At 46.8% G+C, this 21,083-nt stretch overlaps 1 protein-coding gene across 8 annotated transcripts in view; it reads left to right on the plus strand.

Annotated features, from left to right (window-relative positions):
* Window positions 1-21,083, plus strand: part of SDK2 (sidekick cell adhesion molecule 2) — a 727,771-nt gene that overhangs the window by 41,913 nt on the left and 664,775 nt on the right. For 5 of the 8 annotated variants that reach the window (XM_056550648.1, XM_056550646.1, XM_056550655.1 and 2 more), the window contains exon 1: window positions 20,716-20,904. The exons of 1 other annotated variant lie outside the window; for it this stretch is intronic. The gene's annotated coding sequence lies outside the window, so the exon portion shown is untranslated. Of the gene's footprint in view, window positions 1-20,715; window positions 20,987-21,083 lie in introns of those variants that run through there. 2 more of the 8 variants (XM_056550649.1, XM_056550651.1) reach the window with 2 other exon arrangements.

Here is a 21,083-nt window from a genome sequence, read left to right on the forward strand (position 1 = left end):
CAGTCCATTTGGACATGGTCCGAGGGCTTGGCCCGGGTAAAGGGCCCACTGCTGCTACTGGGGGATTCAGGACACTGATTCCGGATCCCCAGGCAGGCAATTGCCAAGGGTCCACATCAACAACAGGGCCTCCTGAGGCTCCGGGGCACAGGAGTTTAGACCTGATGCCCCGGTTCTCGGGACTGCAGAACATCACTCTCAGTTGAACTGATTGTCTGAACAGGCACTAGTGTGGTCTCCGCAATATCACCAGAAACCAGGATGTAGCAGTGATGAGTGGGGGCCACAGCTGCCTGGGTAACCCCTTTTATGGGGAGGACTCGCATAATTAATGAGGGATCCTCCCTACTTAATAGGTGGACAACCTGAAAATGGAGTGATTTTCCTACACACTTACTGTGTGGGGCATAAAAGAGGGTACTTCTATATTGTGTGGGACATCACGAAGGACATTATTACCATTTTGGGCTTTATGTCTGAGACATTTGTGTACGTCGTGAAAAGGTTGGGAAGGTACAGAATAAGTGTTCAGCCTAAAATGTTTGTCAGATTCTGCCAAGACAACTTGTGTCTGGAAGAAATCAGCATGACAGTCTGGGCCGGATGGAAAAAAGAAAAGGGAAAGTAAACAAATCCAATCAGAAAATATATCACCTGTAAGTTACTATATGTAACTGTAATCATTTATATGCTATACAAATCCTGTGTTGAACTGGTATATACAACTATATGGCCACTGTTTGAGTCTAATTTTGTACATACCAGGCTATATAACTATATACTTGGCTTTCTAACTACCTACCTTCATAACTGACTACCTAATTACCTGCCTACTTACCTGGCTGCTTAACTACCTACCTACATATCTGGCTGCCTAACTATATACCTGCTGCCTAACTATTTACCTGGCTGCTGGTGGACGTCACCAGTAGGCCGGAGGAAACGTCGACAGACGTGAAACAGCCGCCATCATCCATGTGAGACATCCCTGTGATCTCTGCCCTGCACTCTGCACACGGGGAAGAAACACTGGCTTTTACTATGGAATGTGCATTTCACTTTAAGAACAAAGCAAGCAGAAGTGTGTACAAATCAGGTGGGTGCACTCGTTTTTCTTCTTTATCCAATTCATTATGCCTTACTATTGGGGGCATTTATTATTGTCTTTAGAGCAGGTTTTTGTGTGTGGATTTGTCTTTATTTTGGCGCAGCACTGCACTTGAGGCTATTTTATGCGACTTTTTGGTTTACTCCTTTTTTTAAAGAGTGTACAGACCAGCTGTTAAGGTTAGTCTTGTGCAGTGGTAATGAATTTAGCAACTGTGACTTTTTTTTAAAAAGTCACAAAATCCACCAAAAAGTTGCAATTCTACACTGCCCAGACTTAGCTAAGCGTTTTGGTGTGATGTGAAGAGTGAAATTTCAGAAAATGTGTATCCTCCACAAAATTTATCTAATGCCCTGCGACCATTTAATAAATTTGGTGGAGTCACGCAAAAAAAAAAAAAAAAAGAAAGAACTAAAAAATTTACTACATCACACATATCTTCCCCCAATGTACCTACATACTTGGCTACAGAACTACCTACATACATGCCTGGCAACAGAACTACCTTATTACCTACATACCTGGCTACAGAACTCCTTACCTACATACCTGGCTACCTAACTACCTACCTACACCTGGGTACCTAAACAGCTACCAACATACCTGGCTAACTAGGAGGGCATTATTACAGTTTGGGGGCCTATAGATGGGGAGATTGAAGGAGGGGAGAGCACTGAAAAAAATGCAGAGTCTAACAAGTTTGTCTTCCAGATGTTCTAATATGAGTTTTGGCTGGAAGAGGTCAACATGGCGGTCTGAGCCAGATGTTGAAGACAAGGAAAGAGGATGCCACTGATCAGAAAATTTTGAGTCCCTAGATATAACTGTAATCAAATATATAGTATACATATCGGGGGAGATTTATCAAAACCTGTGCAAAGGAAAAGTTGCCCAGTTGCCCATAGCAACCAATCGGATTGCTTCTTTCATTTTCAACAAGGCCTCTGCAAAATGAAAGAAGCGATCTGATTGGTTGCTATGGGCAACTGGGCAAATTTTCCTTTGCACAGGTTTTGATAAATCTCCCCCATCCTGTGTAAAGCTGGTATCTACCTCTATATGGTCCTGTATATAATCACTTATATGGTATACAGATCGGTGTACAGCTGGTATCTACATCTATATGGTCACGGTATGGGGGAATACTGGTCTGTGTGTAGTGGTTTTATTCAGTACAGTATGGTATATTATCCAGTTATTGTGTGGTGGTATAGTGGTACATATATATTTCATCTGGTGAAGTGTATTTATTCTATCCAACGTGCTCTGTTTACCTTATAAGTGATGCTTGAATATGGCCGCACTGCGCGACCGAAACGTTGCATCACATTGGATGGAATAAATTTTTTCACCATTTAAATCTTTTTGGAGTGCTGTGGTTTATCTTCTACATACTGTAACTTGGCCTGGGACCCAGCTGTGTAACTGCTTGCACCTACTCATCTTATGCCTTAGGATGTGCTGCTCCACCTATTTGTTGCTATATCTATATATATTTGAATAATTAAAATTTTATTTTATTTTGTGTGTAGGGGTGGTGCATGAGGAGGGATTTGGGTGGAATAGGGGCAGGCAGAGGTGTGGCGAGGGGCAGAGTCTCGCAGGGGGCCCTTGCTTTATTTGGTGCGGGACCCCTAGTGTTGTCAGTCCGCCCGTTTATTATATGTGTTGCTCTTAGTTATCAAAGGACATTGGAATTGTATTGATTTTATTGTTTTTGTGCTTACATATGCGTCTGACTTGTAAGATTTATATATTTTTTGGTTTTCTGTTTTTCTTATGGTGTATAATGTTTAGGGGATAGCGTTCCATCAGTGAGATCTGTATTATTTGATATGATATTGGCAGTAATGTACCAACAGATTTCACTTCTTTTTATGATGGAATATATTAACTTAAAGGGGTACTCCGGCGCTAAGACATCTTATCCCCTATCCAAAGGATAAGGGGATAAGATGCCTGATCGCGGGGGTCTCGCCGCTGGGGACCCCCCGTGATCTTCCACGCCGCACCCCGTTACAATCAGTCCCCGAAGTGTGCTTGCTCCCGGTCTGATTACTGGCGATCACGGGGACGGAGCATAGTGACGTCAAGGCTCCGCCCCGTGTGACATCATGCTCCGCCCCCTTTGGATAGGGGATAAGATGTCTTAGCGCTGGAGTACCCCTTTAAAAGGATTTTTTCAGACCGTGCGTTCATTATATTTTCAGGTTTTTCTATACTTCTGTCACTAGAATTTGTTTTGTTACAATTATGATTTAATGAATTGGTAAATTTTCGAGGTTCAGATGATCTTTGATAATACAGGACTGAATTTGTTCTAATATCTAAATATATAAAGCAGAGCCGCATATAATTTTTCAAGAACTACGCACGCCGCTCCTATTGGATGACGGGACGGCGTGCACAGCGTCTTGATGACGACGATGGAGAGCGCCGACGATGCAGGGGATCCCGAAGAGGACGCGGTAAGTGATTGTCAGCGGACCACACGGAGCACTGTAAACGGCTATCCGGCAGTAGTCTGCGCTGCCGGATAGCCGTATATGCGATGGCCCCGACATACAAAAGCATGGTATGTTGATGCTGCCTTCAACATGCGATGGCCTCTGAGAGGCCATGGTATGTTGAAATGATCGTATGTCGGGGCCATCGTAGGTTGGGGGGTCACTGTGTATGGTTCCTATGATTCTGGTTAGGGATTCTGTGTTAGACATCAAATCCCATTGTTAATGCAGTAGGGATGGGGTCATTGTAGGGGTTTTAAAGGGGTTGTGCGCTGCCCTGCCTTTCGGAGCTCCGCTTGCAGCGTCCGGAAGTTCATTACTCCGAACGCTGTGTGCGGGCTTCCGTGTTCGCGGCCGCCCCCTCATGACGTCACGCCCGGCCCCTCGTGATGTCACACCCGCCCCCTCGTGACGTCACGCCCGCCCCCTCAACGAAAGTCTATGGGAAGGGGGCGCGACCGCTGTAACGCCCCATTCCCATAGACTTTCGTTGAGGGAGCGGGCGTGACGTCACGAGGGGCCGGGCGTGACATCACGAAGGGGCGGCCGCGAACACGGAAGCCCGCACACAGCGTTCGGAGTAATGAACTTCCGGACGATGCGAGCTTAGCTCCGAAAGGCAGGGCAGCGCACAACCCCTTTAAGGGAGAAGGCTTATTTATGGAGGTTCCCCATTAGGAAGAACTGTGCATTCTGACGAGTGCCTAGGGTGCCAAAAAGCAAATTTTGGGATTTACCCTTTCATCTTCCTGTGCTCTCACAGACTTCTCCAGGAGGTTACCTCTGTATACTACCCCAAGCTTTTACTTGACAAGTTGGGTTACATACAGTAGATAATTGATAACTGCAATTTCACTTACATTATCTCATCAATACCACTTACTCAAGACAAGCCAATAAAACACATTACCCCGGCTATTGCAGACTACAGCTTCATAAATAGTAACCCTTAAGGAATGTGTTCAGACATAATTAAGATGTAATTTGTTGGTCTGACGATGCTAGAAGACGTGGCTTTAGACATGGATGAACTGGTGCATATTAATTAACATATACTGTATATCTGCCTTTTAAAAGTTTCTCTTCCCATGGTTCATATAGCAGCATTTTGTGCTCCTAGGCTGAGAACAGGAAGCTGCAACAATTGTCAGCCATATTGGAATCATAGACCTGTGTCTTTTAATCACCCAGCCACCCAACCAATGTGCATGTCTTCCCCTATGTACCTCCACACCTGCCCATCTTTCAGATGTATCTGTCTTACAGATGTTTCATATGTCCCTGTGTCCTGGAGGATTTGGAGTGATCATGGGCTACATTATCACAAGCTGACTGCAGCTCACTGTCTGATCTCCAATGTTGACCACCCCTTTAAAGGGGTATTCCAGGATTTTTTTTTTATTTGGCTATGCTACAGGGGCTGTAGAGTTAGTGTAGATCATATTCTAGTGTCTGTACCTGTGTGTGACGGGTTTCTCACAATTCTTCTGTGATTCTCACTCCACTATTTATTTTTATCAGCATACAAAATGACTGCTGTCTCAGATTTTTCCAGGCTTGCAATGCGGCCGAGACCTGACATCACTAGTCAGCTGATGACAGGGAGCCTGTTTGCTTCAATGGGTGCAGAGGTCGCTTGGTGGGAGAGAGATCAATCTGCAACTAATGCAACAGCTGTAGGCACCCTGATTGAAAACCACAGGTCTTTTGAATGGATGCAGCTCATTTATGTTTCAATGTGGGGGAGGGAGTATAATGGAATTGTGGGATTTGTAGTCAAAAAAAGAAAAGTCAAACAGGAAATAGAAGTTCACAAAAAACTAGCCACAGTGTTATGGTAATCTCATTCCATAGCCATTTAGCCCCAAGACAAGCGCAGATCCTTCCTAACCATGTCCATTACTGTCTGCCAGGTACGTACTAAAATCACCTTATGGTGGATATCCCCTTTTAAGTTTCCTTTTAAGTGGACCAGTTGCTCATAGCAACCAATCAGATCGCTTCTTTTATTTTACAGAGGCCTTTTCAAAATTAAAGAAGCGATCTGATTGGTTGCTATGGGCAACTCAGCACCTTTTTCCTCTGGACAGGTTTTGATAAATCTCCCCCTATGTATTGTTCCTAAGTTAAGGTTGCAACCATGTTCCAAGGATCAATCCTGTAGCACAAGCATGTCAAACTCAAAGGCTAACATGGTCCAAAAAAACAAGGTTTAAGTTTGTCGGCCGCATCAAAAAAACAAACTCATACCCTCCCTACACAAGACCCCATGCCCACCCTACACAAGACCCCATGCCCACCCTACACAAGACCCCATGCCCCCCTGCACAACACCTCATGACCCCCTTCACAAGGCCCCATGACCCCCCCCCCCTTCACAAGACCCCATGACCCCTTTGCACAAGACCCTGCCCCCCTGCACAAGACTGTGCAGTACAGTTCCCCCACATTAGGTGCATTATAGTTCCCCCACCTTAGGTGCAGTATAGTTCCCCACATTAGGTGCAGTATAGTTCCCCACATTAGGTGCAGCAGAGCTCCCCCACATTAGGTGCAGCAGAGCTCCCCCACAGGTGCAGTAGAGCTCCCCCACAGGTGCAGTAGAGCTCCCCCACATTAGGTGCAGTAGAGCTCCCCCACATTAGGTGCAGTAGAGCTCCCCCACATTAGGTGCAGTAGAGCTCCCCCACATTAGGTTCAGTAGAGCTTCCCCACATTAGGTTCAGTAGAGCTTCCCCACATTAGGTGCAGTAGAGCTCCCCCACATTAGGTGCAGTAGAGCTCTCCCACATTAGGTGCAGTAGAGCTCTCCCACATTAGGTGCAGTAGAGCTCCCCCACATTAGGTGCAGTAGAGCTCCCCCACATTAGGTGCAGTAGAGCTCCCCCACATTAGGTGCAGTAGAGCTCCCCCACATTAGGTGCAGTAGAGCTCCCCCACATTAGGTGCCGTAGAGCTCCCCCACATTAGGTGCCGTAGAGCTCCCCCACATTAGGTGCCGTAGAGCTCCCCCACATTAGGTGCAGTAGAGCTCCCCCACATTAGGTGCAGTAGAGCTCCCCCACATTAGGTGCAGTACAGTTCCCCCACATTAGGTTGGCAGTATAGTTCCTCCACATTAGGTGCAGTAGAGCTCCCCCACATTAGGTGCAGTACAGTTCCCCCACATTAGGTGCAGTACAGTTCCCCCACATTAGGTTGGCAGTATAGTTCCCCCACATTAGGTTGGCAGTATAGTTCCCCACATTAGGTTGGCAGTATAGTTCCCCCACATTAGGTTGGCAGTATAGTTCCCCCACATTAGGTTGGCAGTATAGTTCCCCACATTAGGTTGGCAGTATAGTTCACCCACATTAGGTTGGCAGTATAGTTTCCCCACATTAGGTGCAGTATAGTTCCCCCACATTAGGTGCAGTACAGTTCCCCCACAGACATACAGCCTTCATCCATATACAGTGTATGGCTGGAGGCTGTATGCCTACTTACTGCCCCACTCCTCCGGTCCGAGGTCATGACGGTCATGAGCTGTGGTCGGAACACAGAAGATGACGTGCTGGTGAGTGGTGACTTACCATACCCACGTGTCCTGCTCTGCTCCGCTCTTCTCCTATGGGCGCACACACGGGATGTCAGTGACGTCCCTGCGTACGCTACCTCCCGGCGACCCCTGCGTTTTTAAAGTTAACGTGGGGCCGCAGAGAGGTAATCGGGGCATCCTTGTGTCCTGAAAAGATTTTTCGGGACACAGGGATGCCAGGCCGCAAAGATATAAATTGTGAGCCGCATGCGGCCTTTGGGCCACATGTTTGACACCCATGCTGTAGCACCATGTCATGCATGACATCAAAGCCCCACCTGCGAAATGGCTTATAAAACCTTGTGCAAGATACAGGTCTACATTGTCATGACATGCTGCCAAAGAATTGGTCAGTCCACGGACCAATAGTGCAGACGCATACTAACTAACCATAAACACAATGCTTCTCTATTACCTGGCAACACAGGATAGGTCAATTTTCAATTCCTGTATACTAACACTAATATTACCAATAATACCAGTCTACACGGAGGAACAGTATCGCCACACCATTACCAACACATAGTGACTGTATAAAGCCAGTGAACATAGAACAATATCCCCCCATTCAAAGCCCATATTGTTGATCTTATAAGTGATTACAGTGCAGTTACATCTGACTCAAAGGAGGCATCTTCTTGGAGTTGTTCTCTTTCCTTTTTTATGTGTCTTGCTCAGACCACCATGAAGTCTTCTTCGAACCATGACTTGTCTCCACAGAATCTGCCAGAGAACAAATATATTAGGCTCCACGCTTTTTAAGCACCTTCCCCACCTGTTCCCTACCATCAGTGCCCAAAATAATGCCCCCCCTTGGTGCCCTGCATAATATGATGGAGTAGGTAAGCGCGTTGGGGGAAAGCATAGGGGTATTAGGTGATGGTGCATAGGTAATTTACCCTCCGCTATTAGGTAATGCCCCCAGTAGGTAGTGCCCCTAGTAAGTAGTGGGCCCAGTAGGTAGTTGCCCCTGGTAGGTAATACCCCCAGTACATAGTGCCCCCCAGGTAGGTCATGCCCCCAGGAAGGTAGTGCCCTCAGTAGGTAGTGGCCCTTAGTAGGCCATGCCCACAGGCTGGTAATGCCCCCAATACATAGTGCCCCCAGTAGGTAGTGCCCCCCAGGTAGATCATGCCTGTAGGTGGGTAGTACCCCCACATAATTAAAAAATCCCAATCACTTTTCTGGCACTTCTGTGCCAGGCTCTCAGGATCCTGCGGGAGGTGCAGGACTTCTCTGGCAGCTTAATCAACGCTCCTGTATGTACATTACGTATGCTATTTGTGTACTTTATGTAGAGAAGCAGGAGACTGCTGTAGCCTTACGTACCCTGTGTATGCATTTTGCGTATAGTACATACAGAAGCAGAAAACGGCTGTTTAAATAGCAGTCTTCTCCTTCTGATCTGTGGCTGCTGCAAGGGGGTGCAGCGGAAGGCCTGGGTCCATTACTAGGGTACTGGCTGCACCCCCAGACGGCATCCTTGGAGATTACACTTAAAAAAGACCATTCACCTTTCCTGACATGTCTATTTTAGTAACAGTTCTAGAGCATCTTCTCTTAGCACTATGCATTGTGCCGTTCCAGTTATTTCTCCAGGCAATGTATGAAAAATGGACAAGTGGGTCATACCATTTCTCTTGACTATCGGGTACCTCTGTACATTGCCAGTGCTGATTGAGTATGTAGAAACATGTTTCATTGATAAGGGGGATGGTAACACCCAGTTGTCAATTTAGTTATATGTTTTCACAAGGAGTAAATGATACAAGTATTTACTTATACAGACAAGTCAGGAGAGCCGACAGATCCCTCACAATATTTGTGTTTCACCTCAAAGATTCTTCAAATTTCAGAATTTCTCCAAAATGTTGAATTTGCAGTTTACATCTCAGCATTAAATAAAAAGCGGCTGATACAATTAGACACACAACACTCTCAGCAGGCTCTGAATTAGTGACATCCACACAACTCCGCGTGTGTCACAAACGCTTCAAAAAATGGCTTTTTAGAGATGACTCGTGAGCGCAGACCGTGTCAATTACTTAACATCTGCGCCACATTTATATTGGGCTTAAAACAGACATCAAAAGGAAAATGTCACTCTGCCTCTGCTGCAATGATTAACTGTAAATGGAGTGAAATAACAATTTCGTGGTTATTTTGACACTTTCTGGTGTAAAGAAATAGCTGAATTTTAATGGAATTTGACATTAATATGAACAGAATAAAATTCTACCGTCCAGACGTGCTGTGAGTGATGGCTTCTCCCCATGTAGTTGTGTATGATCAGTGCGGCGGATGTGCCTGCAGGTGAAAGGTCTGGGATTATTATTTCAGTACGGCCTGATGATTGGAATCACAGTGGGGCTATGCACAGTGGAGGCGGATGGGATTATGTGGTGTATTTGGATACAAGGACCTGTGCTGACATGTTCACAGCAGCGTTACAGAGCTCCGGTACACATGCAGGATTTTTTTTCCCACTTAAATCCTGTCATTTTAGCAAAATCAGCAAACAGAGCTCCCTATTGCTGATGTGAATATAGCCTTAGGGGAGGGGCAGGGCCGACTCTGCCTATAGGCAAAATAGGCAGCTGCCTAGAGCGCCCTCTTGCCTGTCGCAAGAAAGTTAGACAACCAGCATCCGAACCACTCGCTCAGCCAGCAGCATGAGGAGGAGGTTTGTTACAATGTGTCACCCAAGTAGTAGGGTGGGGCATGTCAAAGGCTGTGCCAATGGGTGGAGTCAAGGGAGCAGAAAAATTTGTGTGCCACCCCAGTAGTAAGCTAATTACATGAGGAGGAGGCTTGTTACAGTGTGCCACCCCAGTAGTAAGGTGGGGCGTGTCAAAGGCTATGTCAATGGGCGAAGTCAAGGGGGCAGAAAAATTAGCTTTTACCTAGGTTGGCAAAATCCTTGCACCAGTCCTGGGGAGGGGCACAGTTACTAGTGAGGTACCACAGGAAGCAGTATTGAAGGGGTCACAGGTACTAGTGGAGTACCATTGGGGTCAGTATTGGAGGGTTGACAGTTACAAGTGGGGTATGGCATGGATCAGTTTGGGAGAGGTCACAAGTGGGGTACCACAGAAGGCAGTATTGGAGAGATCACAGTTACTAGTGGGTTACCGCAGGGGTCCGTATTGGAGAATTGACAGTTACTAGTGGGGTACCACAGGGGCCAGTATTGGAGGGATCAGTATGTAGTAAGGTATAATAGGTGTCAGTATTGAAGGGGTCACAGCTACTGGTGGGTTACCACAGGGGTTGCAGTTACTACTATGTGATGTCCCAGTACAGAATATGCATCTCACAGTCCTATCAGCTTGAGTCCCTGCGCGTCCCCAGGGCTCATCTGCACTGTACCCCTATAATCTGTATAATTGTATATTATGTGTAAAAGGATCTTTGATATGGTCACATGGTTATTAGTCACATGTTAAAGTCACATTTTTTGTTACCCAGAGGGCACCAGGTGACCAGATGACCCGCAGCTAGCCTATGGGCTCCTTCCACAGCCCCCTTTATAAGAGGGGGAGGGACTACAATCTCTCTCTTTTGCTCTTTCACTGCACTTTCTGCTGAGGTCCAGTCCAGACATCTCAGGGTCAGTGTCCAGCACATCTGGAGGCCTCAAGCCTAAATTACAGCCACAAGTCAGTAAGTCAAGTCATCTATGTCTGCTGTCACTATCTTCAGTCAAGTCAAGTCTATTATAGTCAGTACTAAAGTCTGTCAAAGTCACTGCAAGTCCCAGCAAGCTGTGAGGTCCCCTGTGTTACTGGTCACCTCTCTGGGATCCTGGCCGAGCTGTATAGACTGTTTATCTGTCTACCTCAGTAAAGCTACCGTTAATCCTGACCTGGCCATGGACTCTCATTTGCCCTGCCTAACTAGGACCGTTCGGGTGGTTCTCGGTTAAAACCACGCCTTAGTGTCACGAACATTTAGGGGGTTAACACAATCTGCCCCATACCCCTCACATCGCACCCCTGTGGCACACCACAAGTAGGTTACCGCAGGGGTCAGTATTTGAGGGTTCACAGTGTGGTGAGCCACCGGTGTTATAGCGGGACCACGGAGTGTAGGGCTGTAGGTAGCAGGGCCAGATGGTATTAACCCCTAGTGTAAGTGACGCCAGGATGTGGTTTTATGGTGTAGGGCACCGCCAACAACCAACCCAAAACGGCATATAGTAAATCAGAGTCCAAAGCAGGTTTTGATACAACTGGAAATTTACTGAAGGAGGCAGAAAACAGTCTTTACAAACAGCCAACTTCCACAAAGGTGACCGTAGAGTCTTGACTTGTACTCACAGATTAGATGTGGCTGCAGGTTTATAGGCTTTGACCTAGATATGCTGGGCTTGACTTGTACAGGACTTGTGCTCGCTTTTGGGTCCAGGAGATAAGAGAGAGAGTGTGGAGACTACAGCCCCTTATATATCAGGGAGCTGGACTAATCCCATTGGTAGCTGGTTGCCTGTGGCTACAAGTGCCCATGGAACTCTGGGTATATCATGTGATTGTGGTGTCCCGGTACCGTATCCTATCCGGTACCTTTTATTGTGGGTCCCCATAGCCAGAGTACCTAGGACGTCCTGTCCCAATTGTCTAGTTCACCCCTAGTCACCTCTCATCCAGTTGGTAACTGTCCAGTAACCACTTAAGATTTGGACGTATCAGATTGTATAAATGTAAATAAATGGTTAATTACCTGGCCATAGCGTGGCAGGACCTGCGGGTCATGTGGTTAGGTGAACTCTGTGGTATTTCTGCTTGAGGACCTTTGGAGGTCCCTGTGACGTAGTCAATCCCATCACACTGTGTAACAGTGAGTGACAGAGGTTCGGACCAATCAGATTAGCCCCGCCCCCTGCCCATATAAGGGATCTGCAGCCATCTTCTCACTCTCTTATTCCTGTGCAAGCAAGCAAGAAGCATCTGCGCTGCTGAGATCAGTGAGTCTAGGCCTGAACCTTGCGGCGACGGCCGATAACTTCTAATTTCTGAGTGTATCAATCTCCACGCACTCTGCAGGATCACCGGACCTTATCTATCCCCTAAATCCGGACGGATCTGCAATAACTACCCTAAATTCAGAGACTTTTAATATCATTCAAGGTCCGCAACAATTGTCAGTCATTGAGATATATGAAGACTGTTTGCCTGAGACTGTTATTGTGCATTGGATGTACTGCAAGCACTTAAGTAAAGTTTGTTCAAGTTCAAGTACCTTGTGGACCTTCAGTCATTTTAATACATGCACCTATCGTTTCTGGGAAGGGCGGCGATAGGCCGGAGAATGACCTCAGCATACTAGCCCACAGCCTGGCGTCACGAACTATAGGGTTAACATTAACCCCTTATCTACTACAACATCCCAACTACCCTACACCCCCCAGGGCTACCACATGATCACACAGCACATGACATATCACATAACCTTAGGAAGGTCCTATACAGGGTAAATATCCTAATAACCTTTTATATACAGTTTACATTCTCTGTACAGTACTTATAATAGATGTACATACTTAATATACAACAGAATACAATAGAATGCCATATAATCACTTAGGGGAACCCTACAGGAGAGCCCTGTGGACCTGAGGGACTCTACCTGAGGGGACTTTAAGACTGTACAGAACCATGTTCTGTACCGGGACACCACAACAGTTACTAGTGGGGTATCACAGGGGTCAGTATTGGAGGGTTCAGTCACTAGTGGGGTACTACAGGTCTGTGTATTGGAGGGGTCAGTATATAGTAAGGTAGAATAGTTGTCAGTATTGGAGGGATCACAGTTACTAGTGGGGTATGACAGGGGTCAGTATTGGAGGGTTCACAGTTACTAGTGGGGTATGACAGGGGTCAGTATTGAAGGGTTCAGTCACTAGTGGGGTACTACAGGTCTGTATTGGAGCGGTCAGTATATAGTAAGGTAGAATAGTTGTCAGTATTGGAGGGATCACAGTTACTAGTGGGGTATGACAGGGGTCAGTATTGGAGGGTTCAGTCACTAGTGGGGTATGACAGGGGTCAGTATTGCAGGGTTCAGTCACCAATGGGGTACCACAGGTCTGTGTATTGGAGGGGTCAGTATATAGTAAGGTAGAGCAGTTGTCAGTATTTGAGGGTTCACAGTTACTAGTGGGGGATCACAGGGGTCAGTATTGGAGGGTTCAGTCACTAGTGGGGTATCACAGGGGTCAGTATTGGAGGGTTCAGTCACTAGTGGGGTATCACAGGGGTCAGTATTGGAGGGTTCAGTCACTAGTGGGGTATCACAGGGGTCAATCACTAGTGGGGTATCACAGGGGTCAGTATTAGAGGGTTCAGTCACCAATGGGGTACCACAGGTCTGTGTATTGGAGGGGTCAGTATATAGTAAGGTAGAGCAGTTGTCAGTATTTGAGGGTTCACAGTTACTAGTGGGGTATGACAGGGGTCAATATTAGAGAAGTCACAGGTGGGTTACCACAAGGGTGACAATTTTAGTGGGGTACAAAATGGCTAGGTATTGGGGGTCAGTATCTAGTGGGGTACAACAGGGGTCAGTATTGGAGAAGTCACAGGTGGGTTACCACAAGGGTGACAATTATTAGTGGGGTACAAAATGGCTAGGTATTGGGGGTCAGTATCTAGTGGGGTACCACAGGGGGCAGTATTGGAGGGGGCATGAGAGCTCTCATTTCTTTGCTGCCCTTCAGTCTAACTTCCTGGCAGTCTGGATTGTAGCTGAAGTATTTCAGTACAATAGAGCATATATTCTAGATCAGTGTTTTGCAAACAGTGTGTCCCCAGCTGTTGCAAAGCTACAAAACTACAACTCCCAGCATGCAAAGACATGCTAGTAGAATGTAAATAGCATCTATAAAAAAAAAAAAAAACATCTATATGACATGAGTAAGGGCCTACAGGCAGCTATTTTGTGTATATTTTATGTATTTACTAGCACAGCGTTTCCCAACCAAGGTGACTCCAGCTGTTGCAAAACTACAACTCTCAGCATGCCCGGACAGCCAATGGCTGTCCGGGCATGCTGGGAGTTGTAGTTTTGCAACTGCTGAAGGCACCCTGGTTGGGAAACACTGTGTTTGCAGGTCTTCTACCTGTGCAACAAAGCCTGTATTGTGGAGCTGGTGACAGACATGACACTATGTAGAATACAGGCTTCATGCAGTAACAGAGTCTGGTTATGTACTGAGAGAGCTCAGCTGGTAATGAGACACCACCCAGGCAGGGGGCGCTCTACTGGGGCTGCAAGGAAGAAGCAAGTTAGCCTCCAGCCCCATAACAAACACTTAGGGGAGGATTTATCAATAACTGTTCAGAGAAAAAGTTGCTGAGTTGCCCATAGCAACCAATCAGATTTCTTCTTTCATTTTTCACAGGCCTTTTCAAAAAGGAAAGAAGCGATCTGATTGGTTGCTATGGGCAACTCAGCAACTTTTCCTCTGGACAGGTTTTGATAAATCTCCCCCTTAGGCCTTATTGTACATTGCAGTCTTGTGGTGGTTATTGCCACAAATCGCTGCACAAACCACTGCATTACTCATCTGCCAGGAGCTGAAGGACCTGGCAGATGAGTCACATGACCAGCAGGTCCTCAAGACTACAGTGTGGAGCAGCATGACTGCAGAGAGGAAGATTGAGAGACTGTAAGTACGGTGTGTGTGTGTAAGTATTGTATTCGTGGCATGTATATATTAGTGGTTGTGTATTTGTGTGTATGTCAGTGGTTTTTGTGTGTGTGTGTTAGTAATTGTTTATGTGTGGGTATATGTTAGTGTGGAGTGTGTGTATGTGTATGTATGTATATATAAAAATAAACGGGATGAGTATTTAACTCAGGGAGAGCTCACCACTCCTGGTGTGACGGAGCTTTCGAGGGCCACTAAGCACTCCGCAGGCATTCTGGGTAGGGGAATATGCAAATCAGCTCATTACATCACCTTTTAAGGCGATGTTCCCTGGTATCAGCTTAGCTCCAGTTACGGAGTATAAAAAGCTGATCGGGATTAATGCCAAGCCAGAACTCTCTCTCCAGAAGGAAAGAGTGCCCATCTGCAGACAGCTGTTTCGGGGTACTTGCCCCTCGTCAGTACAGAGCAGGGTGATCTGGCTTGGCTGAGATGAGGGGCCTTTAACACTTGTGAAAATAAAAAGTAAAAAACAACACCAGCATGTTAGTGTAAATTTTTGTTCTTTTTTTACACTAACAGGCTGGTGTAGCCCCCAACTTTTCCTTTTCATAAGGGGTAAAAGGAGAAAAAGCCCCCCAAAATTTGTAACGCAATTTCTCCCGAGTACGGAAATACCCCATATGTGGCCCTAAACTGTTTCCTTGAAATACGACAGGGCTCCGAAGTGAGAGCGCGCCATGCGCATTTGAGGACTAAATTTTAGATTGCATAGGGGTGGACATAGGGGTATTCTACGCCAGTGATTCCCAAACAGGGTGTCTCCAGCTGTTGCTAAATTCCCAGCATGCCTGGACAGTCAGTGGCTGTCCGGAAATGCTGGGAGTTGTTGTTTTGCAACAGCCGGAGGCTCCGTTTTGGAAACACTGCCGTACAATAAGTTTTTCATTTTTATTGGGGGGGACAGTGTAAGGGGGTGTATATGTAGTGTTTTACCCTTTATGTGTTCGTGTAGTGTTTTTAGGGTACATTCACACGGGCGCAGGTTTACAGTGAGCTTCCCGCCAGTAATTTGCGCTGCGGCGAAAAATTTGTCGCAGCTCATACTTGAAGCAGGAAACTTACTGTAAACCTGCCCGTGTGAATGTACCCTGTACGTTCACATGGGGGGGGGGGGGGGAACCTCCAGCTGTTTCAAAACTACAACTCCCAGCATGTACTGACAGCCCGTGCATGCTGGGAGTTGTACTTTTGCAACAGCTGGAGGCACACTGGTTGGAAAACCTTCAGTTAGGTTCTGTTACCTAACTCAGTATTTTCCAACCGGTGTGCCTATAGCTGTTGCAAAACTAAAACTCACAGCATGAACTGATCGCCGAAGGGCATGCTGGGAGATCTAGTTATGCAACAGCTAGAGGTATGCACTTACAGCAGACAGCTGTTTCGGCATGCTGGGATTTGCAGTTTTGCAGCATCTGGAGGGCTACAGATAGAGACCACTGCACTGTGATCTCCAAACTGTGGACCTCCAGATGTTGCAAAACTACAAATCCCAGCATGCACAGACAGCAAACTGCAAAATTGATCTTCGGCGTTTGGTCCCCTTCGGTTCCCCGTTCTGCCCCGCCTGTTGTGGGTGGGCAGAACGGGAAAAACGAAAGTCAACCCCCCCCCCCCCCCCCCGATCTGCTATTGGTGGTCGCGTCTAGACCACCAATAGCAGGGATAGGAGGGGTGGCAACTCTGCCACCTCACTCCTATCGCTACAGGGGGATCGTGGGTGTCTTAGACAACCGCGATCCCCCTTATATTCCGGGTCACCATGGACCCGTATGACCCGGAATCGGCGCAAATCGCAAGTGTGAATTCACTTGCGATTTGCGCTGATTGCCGACACGGGGGGGTCTGATAACCCCCCTGGGCATTTGCATGGGGTGCCTGCTGATCGATATCAGCAGTCACCCCAGTCCGGTCCCCACCCGGCGCGCAGCGGGGACCGAAATTCCCACAGGCACGCCCTGGGTCCTTAACCCCTTAAGGACCAAGGGCGAACAGGTACGCCCTTGGTCCTGCTCTCCTGATATAACGCGGGGTTACACAGTAACCCCGCGTCATATCACGGCGGGCCCGGCGTCAGTGTGACGCCGGGACCCGCCTCTAATAGCACGCAGCGCCGATCGCGGCGCTGCGCGCTATTAACCCTTTAGCCGCGCGCTCAGAGCGGCTAAAAACGAAACCGAAAGTGGCCAGCTAGCTCAGTCGGGCTGTTCGGGATAGCCGCGGCTAATCGCGGCATCCCGAACAGCTGACAGGACAGCGGGAGGGCCCCTACCTGCCTCCTCGCTGTCCGATCGCCGAATGACTGCTCAGTGCCTGAGATCCAGGCATGAGCAGTCATGCGGCAGAATCATTGATCACTGGTTTCTTATGAGAAACCAGTGATCAATGATGAAGATCAGTGTGTGCAGTGTTATAGGTCCCTATGGGATAACAATGATCAGTGTGTGCAGTGTTATAGGTCCCTATGGGATAACAATGATCAGTGTGTGCAGTGTTATAGGTCCCTATGGGATAACAATGATCAGTGTGTGCAGTGTTATAGGTCCCTATGGGAGCTATAACACTGCAAAAAAAAAAGTGAATAAAGATCATTTAACTCCTCCCCTATTAAAAGTTTGAATCACCCCCCTTTTCCAATAAAAAAAACAGTGTAAATAAAAATAAACATATATGGTATCACCGCGTGCGGAAATGTCCGAATTATAAAAATATATCATTAATTAAACCGCTCGGTCAATGGCGTGCGCGCAAAAAAATTCCAAAGTCCAAAATAGTGCATTTTTGGTCACTTTTTATATAATTTAAAAAATGAATAAAAAGCTATCAATAAGTCCTATCAATGCAAAAATGGTAAAGTTAACAACTTCAAATCACGGTGCAAAAAATTAGCCCTCATACCGCCCCATACACGGAAAAATAAAAAAGTTATAGGGGTCAGAAAATGAAAATTTTAAACGTATTAATTTTCCTGCATGTAGTTATGATTTTTTCCAGAAGTGCGACAAAATCAAACCTATATAAGTAGGGTATCATTTTATCCGTATGGACCTACAGAATAATGATAAGGTGTCATTTTTACCGAAATATGCACTGCGTAGAAACGGAAGCCCCCAAAAGTTACAAAATGGCGTTTTTTTTTTCAATTTTGTCGCACAATGATTTTTTTTTCCGTTTCACTGTAGATTTTTGGGCAAAATTACTGACTTCATTACAAAGTAGAATTGGTGGCGCAAAAAATAAGCCCTCATATGGATTTTTAGGTGCAAAATTGAAAGAGTTATGATTTTTTAAAGGCAAGGAGCAAAAAACGAAAATGCAAAAAACGGAAAAAACCCCGGTCCTTAAGGGGTTAAGACCCAGGTACAGAAGGTGTATCCATACGCCCTAGGTCCTGTATGGGTTAAACAGATTTGTAAATGACTTCTATTAAAAAATCTTAATCCTTCCAGTACTTATTAGCTGCTGAATACTACAGAGGAAAATTATTTTCTTTTTGGAACACAGAGCTCTCTCGTGACATCATGAACACAGTGCTCTCTGCTGACACCTCTGTCCATTTTAAGAACTGTCCAGAGTAGGATAAAATGCCCATAGAAAACATATGCTGCTCTGGACAGTTCCTAAAATGGACAGAGATGTCAGCAGAGAGCACTGTGGTCATGATGTCAGCAGAGAGCACTGTGTTCCCAAAAAAAAAAAATTTCCTCTGTAGTATTCAGCAGCTAATAAGTACTAGAAGGATTAAGATTTTTTTTATAGAAGTGATTTACAAATCTGTTGATTTACAAAAAAAAAAAAAAAAAAAAGTTTTCCACCGGAGTACCCCTTTAAGTCCTATGATTGTATTGTTACCCAGAGAACACCAGTGACCAGGTGACCTCGCTAGTAACCTATGGGCTCCCTGTGCAATCCCTCTCTTGTGATTCTCTTCCTGCTGAGGTCTAGTCCAGTCATCTGTCCCAGTGTCTGTGTCCAGCCATTGGAGGCCTAAAGTCTGCAGCCACCTGTCAATTGCAAGTAAGTCATCTAATAGTCCGTCATCAAGTCAGTCAAGTCTACTGTCTAGTCACCGTGGCCTGCATTATAGTCAGTCTACCTACTGCAAGTCCCATTAAGCCTGCGAGGTCCCCTGTGTCACCGGCCACCTCTCTGGGATACTGGCTGAACTGTATAGACTGTACCACCTGTCTATCCTCAGTAAAAGCTACTGTTACCCTTAACCTGGCCTGGGACTCTTTATTGCCCCTTCCTGACCTAGGACTAGCAGTAGGTTATATAGGAAAACCACGCCCTGGCCTCACGAACATGAAGGGATTAATACCATCTACCCCTGGGCAACACCATCTGCCCCTTACACCTCACCTCACACCCTGTGGCTCATCACACACATATATATATATATATATATATATATATATATATGTGTTTGTATATTAATAATTGTGTGTGTGTGTATATATATATATATATATATATATATATATATATATACTGTACATATGTGTTTGTATCTCTCTGTGTGTGAGAGTTGGTCCCGACCAAAGTTAGCAAATGTTTGCACCACTTTGGCCATTATTGAAACCTTTCTGTAGGTCTGAGCCATCCTGTGTGATACTTGTGTATCTGAAGATATCAATGTGTGATACGTGTATCTTAGACTATCATGTGTTTGTATCTCAGTGATATGACATCCTATGGGATTTTAGTGTATCTAAGCCTATCATATGTGATTCTAGTGTAGAGACTGCCTGCCATACAGACTGCCTAAACTCGAGACTGCCTGCCATACAGACTGCCTAAACTCGAGACTGCCTGCCATACAGACTGCCCACACACGAGACTGCCTGCCATACACACTGCCCACACACGAGACTGCCTGCCATACAGACTGCCCACACACGAGACTGCCCGCCATACACACTGCCCACACACGAGACTGCCTGCCATACAGACGGCCCACACACGAGACTGCCTGCCATACAGACTGCCCACACACGAGACTGCCTGCCATACAGACTGCCCACACACGAGACTGCCTGCCATACAGACTGCCCACACACGAGACTGCCTGACATACAGACTGCCCACACACGAGACTGCCTGCCATACAGACTGCCTAAACTCGAGACTGCCTGCCATACAGACTGCCCACACATGAGACTGCCTGCCATACAGACTGCCCACACACGAGACTGCCTGCCATACAGACTGCCCACACACGAGACTGCCTGACATACAGACTGCCCACACACGAGACAGCCTGCCATACAGACTGCCCACGCACCAGACTGCCTGCCATACAGAATGCCCACACACGAGACTGCCTGCCATACAGACTGCCCACACAGGAGACTGCCTGACATACAGACTGCCCACACACGAGACTGCCTGCCATACAGACGGCCCACACACGAGACAGCCTGACATACAGACTGCCCACGCACCAGACTGCCTGACATACAGACTGCCCACACACGAGACTGCCTGCCATACAGACGGCCCACACACGAGACTGCCTGCCATACAGACTGCCCACACACGAGACTGCCTGCCATACAGACTGCCCACACACGAGACAGCCTGACATACAGACTGCCCACACACGAGACTGCCTGACATACAGACTGCCCACACACGAGACTGCCTGACATACAGACTGCCCACACACGAGACTGTCTCTATTCTCTGATCTGTTAGGACAGTACAAGCTGGAAATATGACACTGACTCAGTGGATTCGCTAGGGGGGAGGCAGAGGGGGCCGTGCCCCCCCCCAATTTGCCCCCCACCCAGTTATCATCGGGCAGAGGCTCCTAAGCTGCTTTGCCCGATCATAGAGAGAGCAGTGCAGGATGTAGCTCCACAGTCCTCTCTGTCCTCTCCCTGTCCTCATCTCTATGGTCAGTACACACAGGCTGAGCCCAGCACTAGATTCCCGGGTCTGATCAGTTGATGAGGAGCCTGTCCTGTCACAGCCCCGAACAGAAGAGAAATGGCGGGAGAATGTGAGTGAGAGGGAACGATGGGACTGTATGAGGGAAGAGCCTACAGACCATGACCACAGGTTATACTAAACATCATGTAAAGGTTGTGTAAAGCATTTACCTGTTTGTCACCACTGTCAGTCACTATTAAGGTGCCAGTGTTAGGTAGTACTGGTATAACCCTTCATCCATACTTATAG

Source organism: Hyla sarda, chromosome 13, assembly GCF_029499605.1.
Source record: "Hyla sarda isolate aHylSar1 chromosome 13, aHylSar1.hap1, whole genome shotgun sequence".
Lineage (NCBI taxonomy): Eukaryota > Metazoa > Chordata > Amphibia > Anura > Hylidae > Hyla > Hyla sarda.